Below are 20117 nucleotides of genomic sequence, written 5' to 3'. Positions count from 1 at the left end.
ACACCCGATGTGGTCTCCTTTATGTTGGGGAGACAGGACGCCAACTTGCAGATCTTTTCAGAGAACATCTCTGGGACACCTGCACCAACCAACCCCACCGCCCTGTAGCTGAACACTTCAACTCCCCCTCCCACTCCACCAAGGACACGCAGGTCCTCGACATCCTCCATCGCCAAACCCTAACCACCCGACGCCTGGAGGAAGAATGCTTCATCTTCGATCTGGGATCGCTGCAACCACACCGGATTAATTTGGATTTCACCAGTTCCCCATTTCCCTTTCTCCCATCTTATTCCAGTCCCAGGCCTCTAACTCAGCACCATCCTCTTGACTTGTCCATCATCTCTCCCATCTATCTGCTCCACCCTCCTCTCTGACGTATCACCTTCTCCCCCATCTTCATCTACCTTTCGCATTCATGCTATCTTCTCCCAGCCCCCATCCCCCTCCCATTTATCTCTCAGCCCCTGGTCCCCACAAGCCTCATTCCTGATGAAGGGCTCACGCCCAAAACTCATGCTGTCTGACCTGCTGTGCTTTTCCAGCACCACACTCTTCCAACCTGATCTCCAGCACCTGCAGTCCTCACTTTTTCCATTATGTGACAATCAGTTGATATTTTCTTGATGCATTCCATCTAGATTGTCCCATGTTAACTTTATTGGATGACATCAGATCGCTAATCATTGAGTGAAGCACTCTTGATGTTTGTTTTTATGAAACGCTAAACAATACCAGACCACGTGTTTTGACAGAAGCAAGTAAGGTGATTGGAAAGGCAATAGGTCTTAATAGGTGTGTCCCATTTGAAGGAATTCAACCTTACTATCTCATGCTGCTCATGATACACAATGAACAAAAACACAAAGAACTGCAGATGCTGGGAATCTGAAACAAAAGCACATTTCTGGACAATCTCACCTGGTCTGGCAGCATTGGTGAAGCAGAGTTAATATTTCAGGTCCAATGACCCTTCTTTGGAACAGCTCTGAAGAAGGATCACTGGACCCAAAACATTAACTCTGCTTTCTCTCCACCGCTGCTGCTGCTGCTGGTCATGTTGATGTTTTTCTGAAAGTTCCGTTTTTGTTCCTGTGATGCACATCCCTGTTTCTTAGACCTGTGTTTACTGGTGGGTTAAATAAGCTTTCATGAGGATTTACTTCAATCTGTTGCCCCCACCCCTACTCTATTTTCCCAGTGAGAATTCTACTTCATTCCAGTTTCTGAAATTTTTCCTTACATCTCCCAGTCTCAATTTTGCCCTGCTCTTTCACTGACTTTGCTGTCCTTGGGCTCCCGCACTGTTCCAGTGGAGCTCAATGTAAGCTTAACCAGCAGCAACTCAACCTTCAGTTAGACACCTTTTAGCCTTCCACAACTAACTTTGAATTCAGCAATGTTGGACCATAGTCACTCCCTCCATTTTGCTTTGTTTTCCTTTGAAGTTTTCTCCTTTAAATAATTTTTTTTCAGTTTTGCTTTTGAATGGCAGCTTGTCTTATTTCTTTACTTGTCCCAGCACTTGTTCAACCAACTCTTTCATTATTTTATTTCACGTCTCCTCTAGCTGATCAATTCCCTACCCTTGTGTTGCTGTCCCTCTCTCCTTTAAACCTGCTTAAAGCCTTTTAAAAACTTAGTTTTACCAGTTTGGATGAAAGGTTATCCACCTGAAAAGTTAACACTTTTTTTTGCCTGAGCCATTGCCAGACCTGCTGAGTGTTATTATCATTTTCTTAGGTCACTTTTATCTTGTCTCTCTTGCCAAGCTTTCTGCCATATTCTTCCAAAGTTGCACAGCACAATAAAAGAACTAAAGTCCAAAGATGTGCAAGTTAGGTCGATTGGGAATAGGAAAATGCCCGTAGTGTCCAGGGTAGTGCAGGCAAGGTGGATTACCCATTAGGTTACAGAGATAGGATGGTGGTGGGGAGCATGTCTGGGTGGAATGCTCTTCAGAGGTACTATGTAGACTCAATAGGTTGCATCGTCTGCTTCCACACTGTAGGGTTTCTATGGCTCTATTCTATTGCTGGGGAAACTCAGAAGGTCTGGCGAAAGTTGTGAGAAATCCCCGACAAATATTGGCACACACCGAGGGACCCACAGAAAGAATTATCCGTCAGTTGGGAATCCCATGTAAATCATGACACACTCCCAGTCATCTGCTATAAATATTGATTCACTCCCCAGGTCCCCCTTGTTAAAATGCTGGCACTCAACCAGAGACAACCCCCACCCCAACCTCACCACTGCAAATATTGATACAAACCCAGGCATCTGCTGCAAATGTTAACACACACGCGCAGGAGTCTCACCAAACATCCGACAAACTCTCATGCACCTCTGGCAAATACTAACATGCTTATTGGCAACAAGAGAAAGTCAACATCACTTGGAAAACAGTACATTTTGATGGAATATTTAACATTCGGATATCACGACCTATGTGTCAGCATGTTAAATAGTGAAAAGAACAAATCTCTTGACAGCTGGATAGAATTTGCTTGCCTTAGGGACACTCTGAAGTCCTCTGTATGAAAACCAGTGCTGTAATTAAGAAACAAAGGTTAATGTTTTGCACAGATTAGTCTTTACTCTGCTGGTTTGTAGAATTAATTTGTAGTCTCCATCGTTAGATGATCCCGGTATCATTAATCTTTGGCTGGCCACAGTTTACTCCAACTGATACAGGACTCAAATGTATTTAACTATAGAATCTTATAGCATGGAAGACATTGCACAAGTGCTTGTTTATTGAAAATGTATTGAGTCAGATCTAATTCCTTGCCCTCTCCACCACACTCCATCAAATCTTTCCTTTTGAACAATTGATCCAACTACCTTTTGAGTGTTATGAGTGAATTTGCTTCATTTCAGGTGTCCTATTCTTCATCAAAATAACTCGCCAAGTTTAAGAGAAAGAAAAACCTTCTCATCTCTATGGCTTAATCACAGATCAGAGAATGGTACAGTGCCCAAGGAGGTCATTTGATCCATCATTGACTGCGCCTGTTCCCTGTGGGAATGGTTCTCTTCAGTCGCTTACCATAGCCTTTGCTCTGCAACCCGACAAATTGGTCTTGCTCAAGAGTCCAGTTGCCTTTTAGAAGGTTCCAAAGGGATCTGATTCCACCACCCTTACAGTAGCAAGTTCCACATCTTAAGAGTCGATAAAATGTCGAAAGCACAGTAGGTCAGACAGCATCAGAGGAGCAGTCAAGTCAGACGTTTCAGGTCAGGTCCTGATGGATGGCCCTGATCCAAAACATCGATTTTCCAGCTCCTCTGATGCTGTCCGATCTGCTGTGATTTATCAGCTCCACACTTTATCGTCTCTGACTTCCAGCATCTGCAGTCCTTACTATCTCCACGTCTTAAGACTCTCTTGTGTGAAAAAAATAAGTTCGCCTTACCTAGTCTCTGGTTCCCTTGCCCGTTATTTCATGCCTGTTGAGCTCTGGTTACTGACCCACGCCAGAGGAAACAGTTTTTGCTGCTTGCTCTATCGAAAACACCTCGTAACTTTGAAAAAAAAGCATCCGTCTGGTTCATTTCTAATTTTGTTAAATCTGTGTCTTGTGGTTACCAACCCCCCTGCCAGTGGAAACAATTTCTCTTTGTTTCCTGTTATGATAGACAATTCCTCAGCGTAGATGGTGATTTTATTACAGCGATCTGGGTAACAGCAGTGCACAGGTTGGGTTACTGGACTAACATTCCAAAAGCCTAGGATAATAATCCAGCTCTTAAATCCCACCCTGGCAGCTTGAGAAATTAAATTCAGTTTTAAGTCCGAGAAACAAAAAGCAGAGATCAGCAAAACGTGTCTGTGGAGCTGTTGGTTTGTACTGAAACAAAAATGAAGCACTTTCACTTGTGAAAAGAAGACTTGCCATTCTTACCCAAGTCTGAGTCTGCACACGACTCCAGCCCATGTGGGTAACTGTTCCTTTGAATGCCTTCTGAAGTGAACAGGAAAAATAGGAATCAGCAGTAAATGTAGACTTTGTTAATAACCCCCACATCCTGAGGGTGTAACAATGATGTAGTTGTTAAGCTACCTGTTGCTTGCCCACTGTGGAGTATTCATTGCTCCTTGTATTCCTAGGTATCCATTTGACTCTTAGCAACATTTGCAGAGTTGATATCGAATCCTGTACATTGAAGATTACTTTCACTGGTCTCCACGTGCGAGCGAAGATGATTTGCAGTTACCTAACGCCGAAAATACTGGAGAAGCTCAGCAGTTTTGGCAGTATCTTTGGAGAGCGAACCAGAGTTAATGTTTTGAGTCCAGTGCAATTCTTCTTTGGAAGCAGAACCACATTGGACTCAAAGCATCAATTTTCTTCTCTCTATCTCTCTCTCTCTCACTCCCTCTCTCCTCTCTCTCTCTGTCTCTCTCTTTCTCTCCAGAGATACTGCCAGACTTGCTGAGTTTCTCCAGCAATCTCTGTGTTTGTTTCAGATTTGTATATTTAGGCTTTCAGATCTGATACACTGGCACATGGCGGGTAAGTTAGCAAATTGGACATGCTTAGTTTTGCTGGGTCCTCCACAGCATTGGTTAAAAGATGGGAAACAAAGGATAGGTATAACTGGGCATTTCTCAGTGTGGAGATGAGTTGAAAGGAGTGTTGCCCACGGTTCAGTGTTGGAACCTTTGCTTTTTCGGATCTTTATAAACACTTTGGAGATGGGTTTGGAGAGCAAAACCTCTAAGTTTGCAGATGATACCAATTTGGGGAAAGCCATGAATTGTGAGGATGATGCTCAGTGACTTCAGAGAGACATTGACAAGCTGGCCACATGGGCAGAAGCGTGGCAAATGAATTTCAATGCAGAGAAACATGAGGTAGTGCATTTTGGTAGCAGAAACACAGAAAGCCAATACAGGCTCAATGGTACAACTTTGAGGGGAATACAAGAGAAAAGGGGCCTTGGGTTTCATGTGCACGATTCTCTGAAAGTGGCCAGGCAAGTTGAAACAATTGTTAAGAAGGTTTGTAAGATCATCAGGTTTATAAATAGAGGCATAGAGTATAAAAGCAAGCAGGCATGGTCAGACTACATTTGGCGTATTGTGTTCACTTCTGGGCCTTATGTTAAAGCCCTGGAGAGAGTTCGAAGGAGATTTACTAGAATGATACCGGGACCGATGGATTTTAGAAACAAGGAAAGGTTAGAGAGATTAGAGTGGTGTTCAAAATTTTGAACAACTTTGACAGTGTAAAGAAAGATATTCTGTTTCCATGAGTTGCTATGTCACTGACTGGGGGGGGTCACAATTTCAAGATTGTCAGCGAGAGAGATAGGAGTGAGATGAGGAGAAGCTTCTTTACTCAGAGAGATTTGATTAGATTACTTACAGTGTGGAAACAGGCCCTTCGGCCCAACAAGTCCACACCGACCCGCCGAAGCGCAACCCACCCATACCCCTACATATACCCCTTACCTAACACTACGGGCAATTTAGCATGGCCAATTCACCTGACCCGCACATCTTTGTGACTGTGGGAGGAAACCGGAGCACCCGGAGGAAACCCACGCAGACACGGGGAGAACGTGCAAACTCCACACAGTCAGTCGCCTGAGGCGGGAATTGAACCCAGGTCCCTGGCGCTGTGAGGCAGCAGTGCTAACCACTGTGCCACCATGCCGCCCCTTGTTAGGATTTGGAATGCATTGCCTGGGAGAGTGGGGGAAGAGGATTCCATTCCAGGTTTCAAAAGAGAGCTGGATATATATCAAAAAGGAATAAATTTGAAGGGCTGCAGAGATTGAGCTGGTGAGTGAGACTAGCTGGGTAGCTCTTTCAGGAGTCAGTGCAGACACAATGGGCTGAATGGCCTTCTTCTGTACTGTAAAATTCAATAATGCTATGATATGTTTCATGCATCTGCAGTATTTTGCCTTTATTGCAGTGAGGTATCATGTGTCTTCAAGTATTTTATAGAAAAGTTGTTACCTTTACTGGGCTGTAGTCATCATCGTTAAACTATGTCATCCATTAGTTTTCTCAAACAACAAATACCGCAGAAGACACTGAAAGGCTGGAGTGATATTTTGGTTGGCGTTGGTTGAGAAGTTGCGAGGGCCCAGGGCACTGGTGGACTTCCAATAAATTGCCCTCAACCAAGAGGCATGCAGACACTCTTTTCCTGAATATGCACAGAGTTGGCTCTGCCACATCTTAAATTTATTGGCCATCCCTTATTCCTCTTGAGAAAGTGAGACTGAGCCACAACTTCCATTCCATGTGGTGATGGTACTTCCCGCAGTTCTGTTAATTATGTGGGTTGGTGCAGTACAACTGAGTGGCTTGCTAGGCCATTTCCGACAGCAGTCAACTTCAGGGCATCTTTGTTTTCTTCCATCCTCCAACACATCTCAATCTTTGCTTCATTACCCTTTGCCTTGGGCTTTGAGCACCCTCAGTCCATTTCACCTACTCCTCCTTCCTCTTTGTCTATAGCATAAACAAAACACCATTTCCAAACCCCCACTCTGATTTGGAAGAAGATTTAGGCTAGAGTCAATACATTAGCTTTGTTTGTCCCTCACAGATGCTGCCAGACCTGCTGAGGTTCTTAAGCACTTTCTCTGCTTATAATAATCAAGAGGATAACCGGATATCCAGCCTATTTCAGACCAACACAATTTGGACCCAACCAGGACAACCAGTACCTGCAACAAATCCAAAGCCTCCAGCAACAGACCTCCCTCCGTATCCTCTGCTTCACGCTCGTAGCCATGCGCCGCCACCTACACTCCCTGCAGTCAGCCCTACCCCAGCTCAGGACAACACTCTCGCAGACCTGCAAAGGACCTTTGTTGTTACCTCTCCGCCCCCACCCCCTCTCTGGCCTAACACCCTCACCCACACCTTCTTCCACCTATTGTATTCCCAGTGCCCCTCCCCCAAATTCCCTCCCCCCTACCTTTTATCTCAGCTGGAAAAACCTCTCCACTCTGGAGGCTTCCAGCCTCTATTCCTGATGAAGGGCTTTTGCTGAAATGTCAATTTTCCTGCTCCTCAGATGCTGCCTGACCTGCTGTGCTTTTTCAGCACCACTCTGATCTAAACTTAGCTATAGAACTGCAATGCAAGGTAGTTTGAGTCAGCCCTGTCAGGAGAGAAGGGGAGAAAAGACCAGACAGAGGAAGAGCTATTGCAGGAATATAGAATACATTTGAGTGGATGAAACAGACTGAAAGAACAAAAAAAACTTTCAAAAAGTACCCTTGAGCAAGACAACAAAATAAAGAAAATTGAAGAAGATGTTAAACTAGAACTTCCAGGAAGTTACTGGAGAAATTAAGTCAAAGGCAGAGGTTGATAAAATTATTCATAATCTGAAAGCTCACACTATGAAGGTTTGATGGTTGTGACCAGAGCTGTATGAGAGGACAGGCTGTCCGAAGAGCAACAGAATAATGTGTGCACCTGGCGGGATGGAATATTGCAAAACATTCATTATTTCATCTCAATTCCAAATAACACACTGTTCTATTAGATGAAACTATTGAACTCTTTATGCCAGTTGAAAATCACATTCTGCCATTATTTGATTATTGAAAGGTACATTCTGTCACTGTATTAGAGAATTTTTAACATATTTTGTTTTTAATGCCGTAATTCATTGTTTTTATCCATCTGATGCTCTGTATGATCAATGTGATGGCAGGTACTGTACATGCCCAACAGATAACTCTTGGCTGGCATCTATCCATTCAGGGAGGAGAAAGTGAAGACTGTAGATGCTAGAGATCAGAGCTTAAAAATGTGTTGCTGGAAAAGCGCAGCTGGTCAGGCAGCATCAAAGGAGCAGGAGAATTTACGTTTCGGGCATAAGCCCTTCTTCAGGAATGAGGAGGGTGTGCCAAGCAGGCTAAGATAAAAGGTGGAGGAGGGACTTGGGGTAGTGGCGTTGGGAATACAATAGGTGGAAGGAGGTTAAGGTGAGGGTGATAGGCTGGAGAGGGGGTGGGGGCGGAGAGGTCCAGAAGAAGATTGCTGGTCAAGAAGGCGGTGCTGAGTCTGAGGCTTGGGACAAAGAAAAGGTAGGGGAAGGGGAAATGAGAAAGCTGGAGAAATCTGCATTCATCCCTTGTGGTTGGAGGATTCCTCGGCGGAAGGTGAGGCGCTCTTCCTCCAGGTGTCATGTTGCCATGGTCTGGCGATGGAGGAGGCCAAGGACCTGCATGTTGTTGGCGGAGTGGGAGGGGGAGTTAAAGTGTTCAGCCATGGGGCGGTTGGGCTGGTTAGTGCGGGTGTCCCAGAGGTGTTCTCTGAAACGTCTCCTCGAGTAAGCGGCCTGTCTCCCCAATGTATAGGAGGTCACTTCGGGTCCAGCGGATGCAGTAAATGATGTATGTGGAGGTGCAGGTGAATTTCTGATGGATATGAAAGGATCCCTTGGGGCCTTGGAGGGAAGTGAGGGGGGAGGTGTGGACGCAAGTTTTGCATTTCTTGCGATTGCAGGGGAAGGTGGCGGGAGTGGAGGTTAGGTTGGTTGGGAATGTGGATCTGACGAGGGAGTCGCAGAGGGAGCGGTCTTTCCGGAACGCTGATAGGGGTGGGAGGGAAATATATCCTTGGTGGTGGGGTCTGTCTGGAGGTGGCGGAAATGACGAAGGATGATGCGATGTATCTGGAGGTTGGTGGGGTGGTAGGTGAGGAACAGTGGGTTTCTGTCATGGTAGTGATTGGAGGAGCGGGGCTCAAGGGTGGAGGAGCGGGAAGTGGAGGAGATGCGGTGGAGAGCATTGTCGACCATGTCTGAGGGGAAATTGCTGTCTTTGAAGAAGGAGGCATTCTGGGTTGTTCGGTATTGGAATTGGTCCTACTGGGAGCAGATGCGGCGAAGGCGAAGGAATTGGGAATATGGGATAGCGTTTTTACAGGGGGCAGGGTGGGAGGAGGTGTAATCTAGGTAGCTGTGGGAGTCAGCCGGTTTATAGTAAACATCTGCGTTGAGTCGGTCGTCCCTGATAGAAATGGAGAGGTCTAAGAAGGGGAGTGAGGAGTCTGAGACGGTCCAGATAAATTTGAGGTCGGGTGGAAGGTGTTAGTAAAGGTGTCATTCAGCTGCTTGTCTTGATTCAGCTGAAGACATTCTTTCCTGCAAATCTAGCCCCCAATCAAGAGACTCTACAATATCTCAGTCAGCGTTCCTAGTGCAGTACTGATAAGGTGCTGCACTATCAGAGCTGCTGGGTTTTTTTGGGTGTCAGTAAGTTTGCCTGCCCTCTCAGGTGGAAGTGAAAGATCCCATAGCAGGAAAGGGAGACTTTTCCCCTTAGATTCCGAACTGAAAATTATCTCTCAAGCAGTTTTGTGAACTCAAGATGTCACAATCCACATGGGTACTTCAGGAATGTGATCATTATTTAAATGTAAGGGAAGATTTTAAAACCACCAGGTGGTCTGTTATAATAATATTGACAGAGGATCAGATATCCAGAGCTATGACACTGGGGAGAACTCTCTTTCCCTGACAGCCATTAGGTTATATTGAACTTGAGTATTGCTGAAAAAAAAACACATTTTGTTGAAGATTTTAATTTTTTTTGAGAGGCCAAGCAATTACTAACCAACTATCACTCTCCTCTCATGCAGTCTAAATGTTGGTTTCCCCTTGATTTGGTAATCCTGCAAATAATCCTGACAACAGGTTGTAAAACTTTGACAAAACTCCTTTTCTCCTACCGTTGTCCAAAATGTGCTGTGAGATTTTTTATATTCGCTTGAAAGGGCAGGTAGGTGATTAATTTGAAGGTTGATTTGGACAGCTGAATGTTCAACAGTGTGGCATGACATCAGTCTAGTATTGAGATCTAGATACTGTGTGCTAGACCCTGGAGCAGGACTTGGACCCACTCTTGCTTCCTCTGAGAGTAGGAGGGCAGCACAGAAAGCCACAGCTGATATGAACACTGCTCCTCATAGTTTCAATCTTGTTGGGATGTATTGTATGCCTTCATTCCTGATGAAGGGCTTATGCCCGAAACGTCAAATTTCCTATTCCTTGGATGCTGCCTGACCTGCTGTGTTTTAACCAGCAACACGTTTTCAGCTGTGATCTCCAGCATCTGCAGACCTCATTTTTTACCCCTTGAATCTTCACTAAGCTTTTTCACTAAGGGAAGGCGAGGTTGGTCATGTGTAAGTTATTTGAAAGAAAAGAAAATTAAGTCAATAAATAGAAATGCCCCTGCAGTAGGACTTGAAATCATGATCATCATTCTTAAATGTAATCTAGTTTATTTTGTTTGATTATGTTCACCAATCATCACTTATAACACTTAGTAAAGCTGGAATTTTCCCTGTTTTAATGTAGGCTTTCATACACCCTTAAGAAAAAGGAACATTTCTTGTGACATTCAGCCCTTTGAGTCGAGAGTGTGTTGCTGGAAAAGCACAGCAAGTCAGGCAACATCCGAGGAGCAGTAGGATCAATGTTTTGGGTATAAGCCCGACATCAGGAACCTGATCAGGGTTTATGCCTGAAACATGGACTCTCCTACTCCTCGGATGCTGCCTGATCTGCTGTGCTTTTCCAGCAATGCACTCTCGTATCTGACCTCCAGCATCTTCAGTCCTCACTTTCTCTATTCTGCAATTTGAGCCTACTCTGTTGTTCAAGAAGATGTTGGCTGGTCTGATTGTCGTCTCAATACAACCTTCCAGTCCAGCATCTCATCAGTTGCTTGCATGTTAGTAAAGATTCCATCTATTTTTGCCTTAAAATCTAAATCTCCTTCACTCTGTTCCTAAGGTTCAAGACCCTCCAAGAAAAATAATTCTTCCTCATCTCTATTGTAGATAGGAGGTCCCTTATATCTAAACCTATATCCATAGGTTCTAATATCTCCCACAAAGGAGAATAATTTTTTTTTACCATCCACTCATCACCCTCTGTCACTCTGCCATCCATGACTTATGATTGAGCTCCATAATAACTGTTTTGTACAGTTGCTAACCTGGGGCCAATACCACAAGAGAATTGAGCTGTCAGAATAGAAACATCACCCCCAATAATTGAATACTGTTTCATGTTAAGTCACTGAACCAGGCTCCAAATTATAGTTTCCAGTCCACTCGTAGGAATTTCCTCTTATAATTCTTGTCCAATCCTTTCACCCAGTCGGGTTGTTACAGATATACATATTTAATATCTTCAGTGAAGTTTCATTAGTTCAGACTCATTAACTTTCCAATTGACAGGAATTCTTGATTTTCCTGTTCCTTACCATAGTTCTCATAATTTTTTGACTACAGATGTCAAGCTAATGGTCATTTAATTTCCATCATTATGTATCTGCCTTTCTGAAAGTCCGATAATTGGAAACGTGTTTTGTCTGGGGAGAAATTGTACAGTAAATGATCATTCCAATAATGTCAGGTGACAAATCTTAATTGTCCCCTTTGAATTGCAAAGGATATAGCTATTATTCTTTTGAAGCTTAGCGTTGCCTAACAGGTTCATTGGCGGGGAGGAGAGTAAGTTTTTCCACAGCTAATATAAAAGTTCTTGATGAAACTGGTGAGGGGTGTATGTGACATCATGCCTTGATGGTAATCTCCCTGAGGTGGAAGTGGGTACTGTAGATGCTGGAGTTTAGAATCAAGATTAGAGTAGTGCTGGAAAAGCACAGCAGGTCAGGCAGCATCTGAGGAGCAGGAGAATTGACGTTTCGAGCAAAAGCCCTTCATCGGTAATCTCCCTGAGCCCATTCCTTCACCATTGCCCATTTCTGACCCATTAGTGTTAACAATGGTACTGATTGTTAACATCAATGAGCCGGAAGCCAGCTCCTTAGAACACCAAGTGTTGAGGAAAAACTTATCTCTCGTTCTGGTTTTAAAATACATTTTGGGGTGTGATTACTGGTGTTTCTTTTGCCCATTCTGGGTTGACCTCCGCAGGTGGTATACACAGAAACATGTCTGTGTTACCTCTAAATTAATGAATCTGATAGACATCAGAAATCATCTAAAGTTCATAAACCTCAACTCATTGACAACTCTTCTGCCCTTAAATTAGCTTGCACCATATCCCATTGGTCTATCCGTACCTTGCTGACTGAGCTTGGCTCCTGGACCAACTTGGAATTTATCCTCTTTGTTGCCAAATCCCTCTATGGCCTCAGGACCTGCAATCTACTCAGTGCTCTGAGATATTCATGTATCTGCAGTTCTGGTCTCTTGCATATCCCCAATTTTGAAGACTTTCCCTTTGGCAGTTATGGTTTTAACTCCTAACCTCTGGGATGTGCTTCATAAACATTTCTACCTTCTTTCCTGTTTTAAAACAATCCTTAAAATCTATCTCTTTGGTCCAATCTTTCCTTATCCATAGGGTGTAGGTTTGCTCGCTGAGCTGTAGATTCAACCTCCACCCTAAACCTCAACCTGAGCTACAAACCTTCACTTTCCTTATCCATCTTAGCACCTCCAAAACAAAACAAAAAATGCTGGTAAATCTCAGCAGGTTTGGCAGCATCTGTGGAGAGAAATGAGAGTTAACATTTCATAGAATCCCGACACTATGGAAACAGGCCATTCAGCCCATATTGACCCTCCAAGAGCATCCCACCTAATCCCCAAAACTCCGTATTTCCGTCTAGCAACTGTGGAGGAAAAGCACAATTAACACGTTGGATTACAAAACAATAGGAAGTGGTTGGATGCTCTTTCATTGAAAGTGGGCATTGTTTGACACTTACATGGCACAAATGTTATTTTCTCCTCACCAACACCAACCTTTTCACATTTCTTTATATTGGATGTTAATCATAAGTTGGATGGTAATTCAATGTGGTTAGTGCCTGCTTAGTGTGATAAATAATGCCCTCATTCTAAAGTCAATCCACTACAAGGTTTAGAGCATTTAATTAATCTCTTGTGGCTTTCCATAGTTTGGTGATCTGTATATGTGTGTTCACTTTCGAATGAGTAACTATTAAAACACATTGCATGGAATTGAATGTCAAACGTATTCAATTGAAATTGTCCGCATGTTCTGATTTGTAAAAGACGACCATCAAAGAAGAATTAGTATAGCTGACTGCAACTTTGAATTACTGGGTCAATCAATGGATATATTTTAGCCAGGAGGAAGGTTTGTAGAGGAGTTCCTCAGGAGTTGGTTTTGGGACACTTACCGTTTCTGATGCATATTAACAGTTTGGATTGTGGTGTGCAGAGGGAAATTTCAAAGTTTGCAAATTACACCAAATGTGATAGAATCATAACTGTAAGATCTGGCAGTGTGGAACTCCAAAATGACTTATAGAACATAGAACATAGAATAATACAGCACAGTACAGGCCCTTTGGCGCTCGATGTTGCGCCGATCCAAGCCCACCTAACCTACATTAGCCCACTATCCTCCATATGCCTATCCAATGCCCGTTTAAATGCCCATAAAGAGGGAGAGTCCACCACTGCTACTGGCAGGGCATTCCATGAACTCACGACTCGCTGAGTAAAGAATCTACCCTTGCATCTGTCCTATATCTACCACCCCTTAACTTAAAGACTTGTCAAAGTGATAAGTAAGGAGGATAGCTGACAAATGATGTTCAGTGCAGAAACATGTGAGGTGATGCATTTTGGTCAGAAGGACATTGACAGACAATAAAGAATAGAGAATATAATTGTAAAAGGGTTCAGGAATAGCAGAGGTGTATTTGTGCACAGATCATTGAAGGTGGCAGGACAGGTGGGGAGGCTAATTTTGAAAGCATGCTGTGTTTTCAGCTTTATTAATAGGGGCATAGAGTGCAAGAGTGAGGAGATGACATTGAACATGTACAAGACAATTTGTTAGACCTCAGATGCTCAGAGAATCCATACAGTGTAGAAGCAGGCCATTTAGCCCATCAGGTCCACACCAACCCTCTGAAGATCATCCCACACAGACCTATCCCATCCCTGTAAGCCTGCATTTACCATGCCAGTCCATCTAGCTTGCACATCTCTGGATGCTACAGGCAATTTATCATGGCCAATTCAATCAACCTGTACATCTTTGGACTGAGGCAGAAAACCGTTCCACCTGGAGGAAACCCACACGGACACAGGGAGAATGTGCAAACTCCACATAGGCATTTGTCTTAAGGTGGAATCAAACATGGGTCCCTGGCGCTGTGCTGACCACTGAGCCCACTGCCACCCAAAGGAGCATTGTGTACAGTTGTAGGCAACACATTAGAGGAAAGATGCTACTCATTAGCAAGAGTACAGAAGCAACTTACAGGAATTGTTCCAGAATTGAAAAGCATCAGTTGCATGGGTAGATTTTTTTCCTTTATTCTGTAACAAGATGAGGGCATCCTTGGCTAGGCAGCGTTTATTGCCCATCCCTAATTGCCTAGAGGGCATTTGAGAGTCAACCACACTGCATCAGGTCTGGAAACACATGTAGGCCAGACCAGGTAAGGATGACAGTTTCCTTCCCTAAAGGGCATTAGTGAACCAGAAGGGTTTTTTTCTGACAATCAGCAATGGATTTATAGTGGTCCTTACAGTCTTAATTCCAGATAGTTATTGAATTCGGATTCTACCATCTGCTGTGGTTGGATTCGAATCCTGGTCCCTAGAACATTATCTGGGTCACTGGATTAACTAACCAGTGATAATACCATAAGCCATCATCTCCCCATAACTCCACATGGTCCCCAGACTGAAGAAATTGGGAGTGTTCTCCTTGGAGAGAAGAACGCTGAGAGGATATTTGCTGGAGACTTTTTAAATCATGTGTGTGTTGGACAGAACAGATAGTGAGAAGCTGTTCCCACTCATAAAAGAAAAAAAGAATGAGAATGCACAAATTTTAAACAATTTGCAAATGAAACAAGGGTGATGTGTGAAAAAAAAATCAGACATGATTATTTAGAGTATGAAATGCGTTACCTGAAAATATGGTGAAGATAGTTGCAATTGAAGTATTCAAGAGAGCATTGATGTTTATTTGGATAGAAATACAGTGCAGGGATATGGAGCAAAGAAAGAAGTTATGGACCAGGCCAGACACCCTCAAAACATTTGAAGGAAGTAGCCCAGACCATAACTTTGCTAGTTATTTTAAGCAGGTATAAAGTCGATATCCCAGGACTTATGCAGCTTGCCCAACCACTTAGTTTTCAACAAAGCAGAATTTGTTAGCAAGATTATTGAATGAAACATGAACAAAAGAGAATGAAATACAGAATAACTTAATCTATCTGAAAACCCAACAGATTATTCCAACTTAATGATGCTGTTCCAAATACTTGCAACAATCCTTATAAATCCTTAGCCCAAAAGGTAAAACCAAACACGGGGTCTTACAGGAGAGATGTCAGAGAGAGGTGAATTTGCATGGACCTGCTTCTTTGGGTCCAGCAACTTCACAACAAACAACTGCTTGTTCAAACCATCCCAAACCAGAGAAAAGCTGAGCTGGGAGAACTGGACACTCCACTTTCATTGTACAAGTTTTTTTTAAAGACATGAAAGCCTTTTGTGTGAGGCAGTATCTGTTAGTGATAATAAAATTGGCCATATAACCCTTCAACTCTAAACCTTTCAGAATCGCTGCTTTTATGACATCACTGAAAAAATGTCAAGGACAGTATGACCTTGTAAAAGGAGCAGCATCGGTATATAAGAGATTGGCATTAGTTAATTCTGGACAATTAATGAGTTCATTAAATACTTAATTCTGGTCAATTGAAAAATGATACCATCAAAAGTGGGACTCGCTTAGATAAAGCTTTATAAAATATTATCATTTGAGAATTTGTATTCTCTTGTAAAGTTAAATGGTCTTTAGTTTTCGCTCTGTGAAGGGGCTTTATTTAAGAGGGAAGAAAGTAATATTTTAAGAGTCTGTTCAAACATAATTCCAAGAAACAAGTGATTTCATTCAAATGACTAGCAAGCTATTAGGGAGATAATTTTGTTTTTAAATGTTCACTCAGATTTTTACTGTGACACACAGAGAAACAAGTGCAACATTCACCATTAGAGTTCAGAACAAAAACGACTGAAACCGACAGAAGGGGAGTGAGTTTGTTGAAATTTTCAGGGAGGAAATGATTTTTTTTTAGATTTTGTTTTAGCAATCTAAGGAGCAGAACTGGGGGACACACTTAACTTCTCTTGATATTCACTGAGAAAAGCCAATGGGTTAACTTGCATTGTAGTTTCTCAGTGAGAGCTGCAAAGAATCACATTTGATAAATATGCAGAAAGTTTTAAAGGAAACAACTTTCAACCTCATAAGTTAACTCATAAGTTATAAGAATTAAACTCGCTGTAATATGTCACCGGGTTTGAGTGTCCATAATGAATATTGTTTGGAAAATAGGATAAATGATCCATTTTGATGCTTACATGCTCTTTCAAAATTGCCTTATGAACATAGATTATTTTCCCTTTAGTGCAATAGATTCATGGACAAGGATGTGCATGAAATCAAAGTTCTAGACTGGGTAAGGCCAATTTTAATTCGATCAGTTATGATGTAGCCAGAGTGGAGTGGGAATAGATGGTTTTCGGACGCTTATGTCAGAGCAGTAGAAAGCATTCAAGATTGAAATAGGGGGAGCAAAGCCCCAGAGTCTTCCAATAAAGATACAGGGTGGGGCCAATTCTTGGATATTAAAGGATCTATAGACAAAAGGAGACTTTTGGTGGATACCAAGGGCTCAAAACAGGAAAAGACCAAAAGGAATATGGAAGAGCAAAGGGAATTTCAGAAAGGAAATTAGGAAAGGAAAAAGGGTGCAGGAAAGATTATTAACAGGTAACGTAACAGAAAATCCTAAGTTATTTTACAAGTTCATTAAGGATAAAAGTATAGCTCGAGAAACAGTATGATCCATTAAGGAACACAATATTAATTTGTGCATGAAGCCAGAGGATGTAGATAGGGTTCCAAATGAATATTTTGTTTCAGTGTTCACCAGAAAGAATGACAATGTGGGTACAGAAATCAAGGAGAGGCACTGTGTTCTGTTGAACGATATACCAGGCCAAGCAATAATAACAATTAAGAAGTATTTTCAGAAGGCCAGTAGAAAGATTAAAGCCAGACTACAGGATGTACATATTGTCAAGGGCACCACATAAAAGAAAAGAAAGATGTTCAGTGTGAGGAAAACAGTACTCTAACTTCAGAAACAGAATGCATTTGTGTATAAGTGTTTGGCTCGGAAGAAGCAAGGCAAGTCTATAAAGATGGAGAGACATCAGACTTGATCTTGATGAGTCAATCTATACCAAACAAAAGGTTGGCACCATCAGGTCTGAATAATTTGTGACAGCTAGAATGACGACAGCAGAAGGAGAGGATCAAATGAATATGAGGTGCCAGGTAGATGACAAATGAAGATTGGAGGCTAATATAATGAGAAGAATGAAAATCAACAGTTGCAGATAATGGCCGCTAAGCACAATCTGCAGATCACAGCTGAAAACATTCCAAAGGGATGGACAATAACTTTTGGACTACCCAGCAATGTGGAACAGTGTTTTTCTTAAATTCACTTATGGGGTGTGGGTGTCACTGGCTGGGCCCACCGTTTATTGCCTGTCCCTAGTTGCCCAAGAGAAGGTGGGGGTGAGCTGCCTTCTTGAACTGCTGCAGTCCACCTACTGTGGGTTGACCCACAATGCTCTTCAGGAGGGAATTCCAGGATTTTGATCCAGAAACAGTGAAGGAATGGAGATATATTTCCAAGTCAGGATGGTGAGTAGCTTAAAGGTGAAATTGTAGTTGGTGGTGTTCCCATATCCTTGGTCATTATTCTTGTCCTTGGTCATGGGTTTGGAAGGTGATGTCTAAGAATCTTAGGTGAATTTCTGCAGTTCATCTTGTAGATAGTACACATTGCTGCTACTGAATGTGATGGGGGCGGATGATTATGGATAGTGTCAAACGCCTTGTGATTTGTTAAAGCTGCACCCATCCAGGCAGGTGGGGAGTGTTCCATCACACTCCTGACTTGTGCCTTGTAGATGGTGGACAGGCTTTGGGGAATCGGGAGGTGAGTTACTCAGAGCAGTATTCCAAGCCTCTGACCTGCTCTTGTAGCCACTGTGTTAATGTGGTGAGTTCAATGATAAGCCCCAGGATAGAGAAAGTGGGAGATTCAGTGATGATAACACCATTGAATGTCATGGGGCAGTGTTTAGATTCTTATAGCATGGTACTAGTCAGTACTGAGCATTTGTGGGACATAAGTGTTACTTGCCACTTCTCAGCATCAGTCTAGATATTGTCCAGATCTTGTTACATTTGAACATGGACTGCTTCAGTATCTGAGGAGTTGCCAATGGTGCTGAACATTATGCAATCATTGGCGAACATCCCCACTTTTGACCTTATAATGACGAAGCGGCTGAAGATGGTTGGGCACAAGACACTACCCTAAGGAACTCCTGCAGAGATGTCCTGGAGCTTAGATGACTATCTTCCAATAACCACAACCATCTTTGTATGTATTAAGTATGACTCCAACCAATGGAGAGTTTGCTCCCTGATACCAACTGATTCCACATTTGCAAGGGCCCCTTGATGCCACTCTCGACCGATGCATTTTGGAAGGATTAACTTGAATGCTGAATATAGAATTAAAGACAGGATTCTTGACAGTGTGGAGGAACAGAGGCCTTTTGGTATTCAAGTGCATAGATCCCTTAAAGTCACTACCCAATTGGATAGGGTTGTTAAGAAAGCATATGGTGTTTTATCTTTCATTAACAGGGGGATCATAGTTCAGAGCTGCAAGGTTTTGCTGCAAATCTATAAAGCCCTGGTGAGACCGCACTTGGAATATTGTGTCCATTTCTGGTCGCTCTCTTATAGAAAAGATATAGAGGCTTTGGAGAGGGTGCAAAGAAGGTTTACCGAGATGCTGCCTGGACTGGAGGGCTTACCTTATGAAGAGAGGTTGACTAAGCTTAGACTTTTCTCTCTGGAGAGAAGGAGGAAGAGAGGTGACCTGATCGAGGTGTACAAGATAATGAGAGGCATGGATAGAGTTGATAGCCTGAGACTTTTCCCCAGGACAGGATTGACTGCCACAAGGGCTCATAGTTTTAAGGTGTTAGGAGGAAGGTGTAGCAGAGACAATGAAGGTAGGTTCTTTACGCAGAGAGCTGTGAACGCATGGAATGCATTGCCAGCGGTGGTAGTGGAAGCAGAGTCATTAAGTAACTTTAAACAACTGCTGGACATGCACATGAACAGCAGTGAATTGAGGGGTGATTAAGTTAGAGTATTTTATTTTAGATTAGGATTAATCCTCAGCACAACATCATAGGCCAAAGGGCCTGTTCTATTCTGTACATTTCTATGTTCTTTATAGATAGAAACAATTTGCAGAGCTACAGGGAAAAATAGATTAACTTTAAGTTAAGTCAGTAAAGAGAGTCAGTGCAGATGTGATGCTCTGAATGGCCTCTGTCTGTTCTGTAATGAATTTGTGACCTGTAAGTCGCAACCTTACTTTGACGGTTTTATCTATGGATCATTCTGTTGAGCCTTTTGACATTGTTATGCACACTGAATATTTGCCACTTTATGTTGATGTGATATTGCACTTTTCAGTCAATATTCCAAAAGCTGCAAACCTTTCCTCAGAGTTTAACTCCCTTTATGTCCGTACTCGATAGTTTCAATCCGTTTGTTCAGACATATCTCTGGATTGAGTGGGACTTGACCCAGACCTATTGTCCAAGAAGTAGGGACACTACCACAATTGTGAACCTGCACTGCAGCCCCTGCAAGGCCAAGTCTCCTTCCTGAGGTGCTCCCTCAAAACTGAATGCAGTCCACCCGCTGGTAAGTTTTAAGCAAATAACAAAAATTTCATCCCTTTGCATTGGGTCCCTTTGACAGAAAGTCTTCCCTTGCAACTAGAGTAAGACAAAGGGAAACAAATTATATACGACTTAATACGCCAGAGATATAATTCAAAGTTTATAGTCCAGAAGTAATAACAATTGAGATAACTCATTAACAGCCTTGAGTGTAATGGATACGATTACAACATAAGTTAATACAGTGTGTCTTTCACATGCTGCATTCAATACATTTATTAGGGGTTAGGGC

At 42.7% G+C, this 20117-nt stretch overlaps 1 protein-coding gene across 1 annotated transcript in view; it reads left to right on the top strand.

Annotated features, from left to right (window-relative positions):
• Positions 1-20117, top strand: part of LOC132819328 (collagen alpha-1(XII) chain-like) — a 119191-nt gene that overhangs the window by 79725 nt on the left and 19349 nt on the right.

Source organism: Hemiscyllium ocellatum, chromosome 10 (assembly GCF_020745735.1).
Source record: "Hemiscyllium ocellatum isolate sHemOce1 chromosome 10, sHemOce1.pat.X.cur, whole genome shotgun sequence".
NCBI lineage: Eukaryota > Metazoa > Chordata > Chondrichthyes > Orectolobiformes > Hemiscylliidae > Hemiscyllium > Hemiscyllium ocellatum.
This window is presented reverse-complemented; position numbering and strand designations above follow the sequence as displayed.